Source organism: Dermacentor albipictus, chromosome 4 (genome assembly GCF_038994185.2).
Source record: "Dermacentor albipictus isolate Rhodes 1998 colony chromosome 4, USDA_Dalb.pri_finalv2, whole genome shotgun sequence".
In the NCBI taxonomy this organism is placed as follows: domain Eukaryota; kingdom Metazoa; phylum Arthropoda; class Arachnida; order Ixodida; family Ixodidae; genus Dermacentor; species Dermacentor albipictus.
Genome location: NC_091824.1, coordinates 27,431,824 through 27,441,483, shown reverse-complemented (window position 1 = coordinate 27,441,483; position 9,660 = coordinate 27,431,824). Strand labels below are relative to the sequence as shown.

The 9,660-nt window shown below is 41.2% G+C and overlaps 1 protein-coding gene across 1 annotated transcript in view; it reads left to right on the top strand.

Moving 5' to 3' along the window:
• Positions 1-9,494: 9,494 nt before the first annotated feature.
• LOC135905277 (uncharacterized) overlaps positions 9,495-9,660 on the top strand; it is a 60,852-nt gene continuing 60,686 nt past the window's right edge. Inside the window, exon 1 of the mRNA XM_070538035.1 lies at positions 9,495-9,499. The gene's annotated coding sequence lies outside the window, so the exon portion shown is untranslated. The remainder of the gene's footprint in view (positions 9,500-9,660) is intronic.

Here is a 9,660-nt window from a genome sequence, read left to right as displayed (position 1 = left end):
GGGAGCTAAAACCAAAACCAATTGAGCTGGAGGCTATTCCACCATCAATTTCATAGAATGTTTATGTGTACTAGATTAGGCTCTTGGAGTGTTCTTGCACGAGTCGCACTGGCTAACACTACCAGGGTGAGATCTAGTACATGCACATACAGGCCCAAGAAAGTTTGAGCCATTGCTGCAGCTCTGCTGGTAAAGCAATGCAATCATAATTCAAAGGTTGTGGGTTCGTCTCCCATTAGAGGGAAGCTACTTTTTCATATACTTTCATTTTCCTCCTTATTTTTCCATTTTGATATAAAGTAATTAAATTCATCAATGATTTCCTTTTGTTTCATTGTCTCTTGGCTTTATTATACAAAACGTATACGTTAAAAAACATTTACCTTTGAATTACTCTCCTACTTACATCAATTTAATTTTCAAGTCGAGATGCGTATCCTCACTGACCTCTCTAATGTGTTTGAGCAGAGAGACGGCAAAAGTTCGAGGCCGTCCTGTGGTTTGCATTTTTTATTGCACTTGAAACATTGCCTAAATCCTCCAATATTAACTGACTCTAATCTTTCTTTTTCCTTTTCCTCCCCCTTGACTTTGCTTCAGAAGCAATGCTTCCTAACGTATCCAGCCTACAACTGCCTGCTGAAGCCAGCGATGCTTCTGACTGCGGACTGCTGTGGTGTGCCTCAGAATCCTCAGGAACCAGAACTTCTTGAAACATCGGTGATTCAAGAGATTCCAAAATGTCCTGAGACTCCACAGACTCGTGCGACGCCGAAGACAAAGTCGATGCTGGCGCTTGTGGCTCTTCACTTGACGGTGATGGCACTTCAAGTGTTGCCAGATCGGAAAACTGGCACATTTTTTGTTAAGATGTCTGCAGGACTTCCCTCCTCACTCGATGGGAGCACTGGTGGAAGGTTGGCGGACATCCTGCATGTGAGCTTAATAAGGTTTGCACATACTGTCAATGTGTAAATAATGTGCCAGTCTGGATGCAAAAATATATGAAGGCTCAAATCCGTCCACATTTGTTTTAGTGTGTGATTTTATTAGAGTACACTGAAGCTCTGAATCAGTTTTGTAGGGACAAAAGTGACTTGCCTACACAACCAGAATGAACAGTTTCTGCATGCGCGTAAGTGTAGCTTTTGTATCTTTTTCTGTTTTTGCTTGTGATGCATTTAAGCAGTTCTTACGAGATCTGCATGCCTAAAGCCTAGTGATTACTTCTACTCAAAACAGTGCATGATATTCGGAATGTATCGGTTTTGAAATAATTAGCAGGAAGCACTACACTACATTTACTCAGTAAAACCACTTAATAAATTTCATGATGAAAGACCTATGCTTGCACTTTCTAAACATAGGGTAGTAGTATTGTTAGGTCTTGCTTTAGCATAAGGCTGTCTCCTGTTCTAGTTTTCCTACTTGAAACGTTCTTGGCTTGTAACTTTGTTTACCTTTCACTTGTTTGTAAACTTCATCTCATTCTAAACTGTTTTTCTTAACTGAATGTACGTCTAAACACAGTGTGAAGCTGTGTACGTAGTAGTCAGTGCATTTGTTGTTTGTATTTAGGAAGTTATGTGTAATAATGTTTGTCTTCTTGCCATCTGCCTTGTAAAGGGTGTTTTGGCCCAGCAAAGCTGACCTTAGTGATTAAACCCTTACAGAAGGTTTCTTACAGCCAAGCTTTTTTTGCCTCTTCTCTGGACTTTCCTACCGCTGCTCCTACTGTCTTGCCAAATAGCTCGCCTCATACTGATATTAATGTAGTCGTTGAACCATTGTCATCCCAGCTGACTACTGGCTACTGTGTTGCACCAGTGACCAGTACTGGACGTAATGCAAATACCAATTAAAATAATGTAACTAGATCGTGGTTTTGGCATGTAAAATTTCAATAATCATTTTTTGCACAGTGCGAATGGGTTAAACTGGATCATCTAGTCCTTCCTTGGAAATTTTGCTAAGCAGGAACAGCGTTCTCCACAAACATCGTGAAAGCTTCGCTTAAACCACTAACCACAGCACCTGGGATATGCAGAATAACCGCAGGCTGATAATTAGGCAAGGACACTGCTGAGCAGACACAGAAAGAATTATCAATTACACAGCTGGCAATGTCGTCAGTACTATGGCGCATTTATTCCTACAGCATGATGACACTGAATGAATCCCTAAGCAAGCTAGGTAATATCTGAGGGTCGGTGATGAAGCAACGATTTGCACACTGCTGGCAAGCAACAAAATGCAAAATTAAAACTGTTTATTGAAGTGCCCAAGGTACACGTGAGTATAGCAACATTCAATACTCAGGTAAATACTGGCCATTGACTTGCACGCTGCCTTCTAGGATCAGTGCACAGAATAAAAAAAACTACTTGCATGTTTTGTGTTTTGTTTTTGTGTGTGCATCATGCAAGCCCTTTTCTTTTTATTCATCCGGCTAATTGTATTTGATATTCTCTGTACTTCTGTCTTATGCTTTATTGCTAGGTTTTTAGGTGCTATTTTACTTGTTATTTTGTACCTGTATTTCTGCTTTCTCTGCTCCCCACTGCAACGCCAAACTGGCTTTGTGGGTACCTAAATAAATAAATATACAAAGCTATTCTTGTACTGCTTGTATGCCCCCTTACCGGATCACATTTAACGAAACATGCGATAATCGGAGCGGCGATGCAGCAAAAATATTTTATCGCCAATTAGACAAAGCTGAGTACAATGCATACTGTGCGTCGACTTGCTTGTGTAAGCACAATTTTGAGTCGATTCCCATAATTGCGGTGCATATTGCCAGCTATAATACAAACATACGGCATCGCCGGTCAACGTGGTAAAGGGAAAGCACTAAATCCCGTGTTTCATTTTTAACACGCTTGCTAAGATGGAAACTTCAAGATCACTTACGGTCTACACTCCATTGTGTAGCGCAGAAACATCATCTAGTCGAAAAACAGCCAGATGACGTCGTCATGAACGCAAATAAAGTACGGCGTTAGTCATACATTCGCATTAGCTCACTTTCATTTCACTGGCCCTCGCATATTCTGCAGAATTCCTGGTTTTTATATGTGTTCTCTGTTGCGACTCTAATTTTGGTGCCATTGCTCACAGTACACGAGCGATGACAGCTGATCCTGCGCAGCACATTCTAACAAAGCTCAGTGTCACTGAGATTTTTCCCTGGTCGTTGCATATGTACAAAAATGTAAACAAGGTTCTTGAATGACAGAGACACAAAGATGAAATGAGAGAAAGGTAGGGAGGTTAACAAAGTTTCATTAAGCTATTTGTCATCAACTTGTTCATTTCATAGCCTTTACATTTTTGATATCAGCGACATGCACTGCTTTGCTGGTTTCAAACTGATATATGTGGTACTGTGCACTGTACACACCGTGTAAACAACATGCACCCGCCTCATCACTGTGTCGCTACCATTGCTATGAGCCATGTATTATGTTCTTGCTGTCAAATGTATTCATCCATGGTCCTCCCACTATGTGTCCCACCATCCACACAGCAGACCCATCATTCACCTACCAGTTACACAGATCACCCAGTATGTACCCCCGCCTCCACCCAGTACACCAACCATTCACCCAGCACACCCACCACTGAGACAAGCCACCCAGTAGGTATCCCACCAATACATCACACCCAATGGCGCAGCCAGAAATTTAGTTCGGGGCTGGTTTAGTTCGAGTGGGGGTGGGTTCGCGTTGCGGCTCGGCCTCCTCCTTATAGAATTTGTCGAGGGATCTAATACTTTAATAATAACTGCATTGCCATTGCCAAAGATGCTGCAAACGAATTCTTGAACGCTACGCGCCGTCAAGACAAGTACAATATGTTTCTTTTTTTTCATAAAAGAATATACTCGTATGTCTCAAAAAGTGTGCTCGAAATAACTTATATCAATGCTTCCATGTTTTCTGTCTATTTAATACGTAAATAAAATATCACACGAACTTTAGAGCTAGCTGTATTCGAGAAAATCACTTAATTGTTGCAACTCTGACTGCGGGATTTTCGCAGTAATAACTAATGGATATAGGTGTATTTTCTCGCAAATAATACGGCAGTGAGATCCTTAATGACTTCTGAACTGGTGGAAGATGTAAATGCCACCTGTGGCCATTAAAAAATGTCAACGAATTGACTGTGCGGAAGTGGTGAGACAAAAAGTTTCAATAATGAACGCGTGACGCTGATAATTGCTGTTTGCGTCGCCTGCATCCTTGGCTGGCGAATGATCGTGATTCACCCTTGTCGCACGATTTGCGCACGACGTCGACAAGCGACGGGACGGAAATCACTGTCGCTCATGTCGGTTGCTTTGCTGGTGAAACAACGTACGAGCGACGGCTAGAAGTGATGTGACGTAGACAGCGAGATAGGCTGGGTTGATAATTTGCATGTCTTGGTTAATAAACGTCGCCGTTATGGTGTACTGACACTTTGCACTGAAATTTGACCATGAGTGCAATCGCTACTGCTGACAGTTGTTCCACCAACTTTACATCCGTTGCTAAAACGCTGTGACTTCGGGGACCGAGCGTATCGCCGCCAGAACGCCGCGCATGCAGCTCACGGAAACAGCGATCGGTCCCGCCTCAGCCTTGGACTTAAGTTTTCTAAGTTTGGTTCTCACTAGTTCATCCTGGACAGCCTCGGACTGTGGCACCAACAGTGACCACTTTTTAATAATTTTTTTAAAATTGCTTGCTCGATAATGTCATCACGACCTCGGCTCCGAGTATTTGCCAACTACAGTAAATTTAAAAATGATCTGACAGCACATTTGACTTCCCGTTCTGAAGAGCGTGAAGGCACCGAAGTTATGAAACTTTGTCTTCTGATAAAAAGATCATGCAACAAAAGCTGAATTTACTGTTGGGTCTGCCATGAGAGCCTCTTAATGTCCTAATCCAGACTGTACACGACACCACCGACGACGAGAGGCAGCTTGGAAGCAACTTTTTATAATCAGTCCCTGAAAATTTGTTTGATTATAAATTTCACACTGCTGTATTTAGGCGCACAGTCCCTCATGCTAAAGAAGATTACTATAGGAAACTATGATTTTCTTTCAAAACCTAAAAAGATGGAAACGCTCTTTACGTATATGTGATATCGCAAAAGTCGGCCATCACCACTTAATATTGACTTTGTAATTCTGTCGTCAGATGAAATGACAAGATCTCTAGAACTAAATGCTAAAGGCCTGCAGTGTAGATTCACATTGTCTAAGTCGCATATCTTGCAACAACCAGAACTAACGTCAAACTTTACTGAAGTTGCATCGCCTGAATTAGCTGAAGTGATTCGATACTCACTCTCATCTCATGGTCCTAGTGGAATTACAGTTCATATGACAAAACTCTTATGCGAACTATCTTCTTGTTACCTTGTAAACATTATAAACTAGTTATTAAACGCCTGGATGTCATATGATCAGAAATTATGTAAACTAATCCCAATACCTAAAAACAATCAATAGGTTATACCATACAAGATGTCAGACATATTTCTCTTCCCTCTAATATGGTTAAGCTCATAGAGAAGGGTCTACATTACAGAATTCCTGTCAGGATGACAGATAGTTTAATGTTAAATCCAAATCAAATAGGCTTAGAGTTTAATGCTCAATATTGCGTCCCCATGCTGATTTAGAGTCGCGCATGCAACTTGCTAGGAAAAAAATATGCTGCTTTAGTGACACAAGATATAGGTAAAGCATAGGACAGTGTTGAACATTCAATTTTACTGAATAACCTACACAGACACAATTTCACAAAGTATATTATTGCGCAGTTTGCAGAACTTTTGAGACCAAGAGAATTTTGTTTTAAGGATGGCTGCTCCTCTGCTAAATTCACCGACTCGCCGTGTTCCCCAAGGAGCAGTTCTATCTCCAATATTATTTAACATAATAATAAGCTGCATACCAGCTAGTGGGGGCGTGCAAGCTTACGTTTATGCAGATGATATTACGTTCTTCACGGCCGACCATGACATTTACTTACTATTCAAAAATTTTAAATCTACATGGGTATGCTTGATGCATTGCTTCAGACAATTTGCATGTCGTTAAATGTTCTTATTTTTTATTTATTAATACTGTAAGCCTTGACAAGCTCTTACAGGAGTGGGAACAAAAATAACAAAAACTATAGATTGCTAACAAGACAAAAAATAAAAAGAAAGAATATAAGTAAAAGCACAATCTAGGTGTTCGCACTAACCGATCCGATTTCAATTTCTATATTTTATAAACAAGATCTCATTCCCCAGGTTGTCTTAAATGTTTGGGAAATATTTATGATAGAAAACTCAACTGGATTCTACACAAAAAGTGCATCATATAAGGCCTAACGTGCTTTAAGTTTACTGCGCAGACCGAGTAACCGACAATATGGCCTACGTAAGGACTCTCTGCTAATGATATGAAAAATGTACATGTGCCTAATATTAGAATTCTGGTTGTAATGTTCTCAGGCGACTCTGCTTATAATACTAAGCCTCTGGTTTTTTGCGAGCGTGAAGTCCTGCGCCTGTCTTTGGGAGTGCTTAAAGGGACACTAAAGGGAAACAATAAATCAGTTTAGACTAATAAAGCATTGTTTGAGAAACCTGCAGGGAGTCATTTCAAGAAAACAGTTTGAATATTAGATGAGAAAATGAAGGTCCAAGTAGCAGTATTTGAATTTCGCGCCGAAACGCCAGCGCCGGTACGTCAGCGTGACGTCACGGATTCCAAAGTTTGTTTTCGCATTTTGGCGGCGTCGGCTGAATAAGGGTTCCCGAAACTTGGCATGTTTAATATTTGGTTCCTTTAGAACACAATGTAGTCAATCTGTACAGCTATATATAATAAGGAGGCCCTAGAAGATGCCATCAAAATCCAAGACGTCACAGCCCCCACGTGCGGGAACTCAAGTAGGCGTCGCCACCCGTATTTCGTTCTTGCGCTTTTTCTGGCTTACCAAACGTCTTATCGTTGTGAGAGTGGTGTTTTTGGTGTTGTAGAACGGTGATTTACTGATGCAGAAGAAATCACTTTTCACTTTAGTGTCCCTTTAAGTTTGTGGGAAACAACGTTCTTCATACGGAAGCGCGCCTGCTTACATTGCCCTATGATTCCGCATCTTAACGGTACAAATGGTTCTAAAATTTTACACTTTTTCGCTTAGAAGACCTGAAAATGTCTTTATCAATGATCCAAACTCCTTCTGTTTTTCTCCTTAGCCCCGTTTTTTTACTCTTTAGCCATGCTTAGCCATGTTTTTGCACTAAAGCGTATAAATTGTCTAAATTTGAATGTTAGAGACGGAATTCCATCATATGGCTGGAATCAGAATAATAAGATCGAATTTGGTTACATTTTCTCCCAAGACCTTAAGTTTCAGAGAGTCAGGTTTTTAAATAACCTCCTGCAAGATTACCTTGCCCACGTGCATACAAATATATAACAGTCACAGACGCTTCCGTGAACGACGATAAGGTGGGCGTAGGCATTTTCTCGCTTTCGCTTGGCTAGTCATTCTCCTTGAGGTTTCCAGATTTCACTCACGTCTTTGAAGCTGAGCTCTTGGATATTATTCTATCACTGCGGAAACTGCCGCTCAATGCAATCAGTGCGGCTATTACAACAAGTTTTCTTTCCGTCTGTACTTCGCTTACAGCTTCATCCGGTTCGTCAGCCCTAGAGACATTCCTAACTTCACATCATCCGTGACTGAATCTTGTAAAACTACTTTGGGTACCAGGTCACTCTAGATTACATTTAAATGAAATGGTCAATTCATTAGCGCGAGCATCACTCATTGGACCGATAATATCGGTTCCTCCGGGTAGTGACACACATAAGGGCGATTAGGTATAGGAATTTTTCAATTTGTAGAAATGACATTTCAACAATAACATCATGTACAGAATTTCAGTACCTGAAATTTTCCGTGGGAGAGACAGTGGTGTCCGTCAAGACAGTCTGAAGTAATGATCACCAGATCACGCTACCCTGTCCGCCCATCAAACTATACTTACACCTGGGCTGGTCTAGCGATGTCGCATCTGCGTCAATTCTGCCTAGAAAAAAATTCATAGAACACCGTCTTTTAATATACCGCCAGTATAAATTCTTACGAAAAATACTTCCTGAAAATTCCGTTTGCAAACTATGGGTAAGCTTAACGTCGGAAATAGTACTAACTTTCTGTCCCTCCCTACTCGGTTTTAGCCAGTCTTTGATGCCGTTTGTGGCTTCATTCAGTCAACAAAACGAATAGAATTTTAAATTCCGTATTTTATAGATTCTCTTAGTAATATTTTTGTTAAATCATAACATTAGTATTATAAATCCTTCGATGTAGGGAAATTGTTAACCTCTCTCTCTCGATTGCTCGATTGCCCATTACTTGTAGTGTCTTGAAGTATTATGTAAACATTCAGATGCCCAATTCGCGGTTAATCCTCCAGAGTGGGTGTGAGCCATATTATAGGGTAATCATGATCATCATCATCAGTAGGTATAAATGGTTGAAGGCGTAGTGGTAATGCCGGAAAATTATAAATATATGCTCTCTAATTTCTTTATTTTGTTTCTAATCTACCTAATCTCAGCTTTAGTACTAAATTTATGTTCATTTTATAGCTACCTAATTGTTGGGCTATCTCCCAAAGTGAGTATTTCCGACTAACATCTACTAGAGAAACAAGTAGCAGAGGGCGTGGAAGAAGAAGCGCGCTGCAGGACGATCTGTGAAGATGTCTTTATCCCGTGCTGATCGCAGTGGTGAGATAACCTGTCTGTCTTAAACAAAGGAATTGTGCTTAAAGCATCTAGACAACCGTTAGACAGCATGTGTTAGTGTGCATTACTCACCGGGATATGTTCCGTTACCTTGAGCAGGGAAAACAATAGAGGGTGATCTGTCAAACAAATGGAGGTGGTCTCCTGACTTCTCCTCAATTTCTTATGTGATGTGGACATGTCCTGTAGTACACGGTATGGCTTTCAAGCTGCGTGCTTATGTCTTCTGGCGCCTCGTTGTGCGCGCCATCTCGTTCATCCGCCTCTGTCTGCGCTCCTGAATGATGATGAGCTGAACGAACTGCCGCATACCTTACCACTTCTTAATCTTTTCTGAAAGGGGGCGCTCGGGCGGAGCACTTGCCGGTTTGTCTTTCAAGGCTGCTTTCACCTGCAACCTACAACAGCCTGCAACACCCTCCTCCTCCTCCTCTGTAGTTGCTCTCATGCGCAATCAAAAATGCCACGTACTTCCGACAGGGTACGAACACATGATGAGCGTAGGGGAAGCTTGCCGTGTGAGTAATTACCTACCCCTGCATCGGCAATAATATTAGCTATGCCCAGGTTTGTATATTGAGGAGGGTTTTGTTTTAATTCAGTTCGACCTATATTTTCATTGAGCCCTTGGAGTTGCTGGCTCCTAATCACATGCTTCTATATTTCAGAACAACCCGAGTAAGTACAGCTGTGGCGCTTTCAGTTTACCGCCTTGGTTAACATGGCGAGCTTAGGAATTTGACATTTTTTTCTAGTATCCTCTAAATATGAAAGTTGTCAATGAAGCTCTTATCGTGGAAAATTCACACCTGCATAATGGCAGCACAAGACCCTTACTA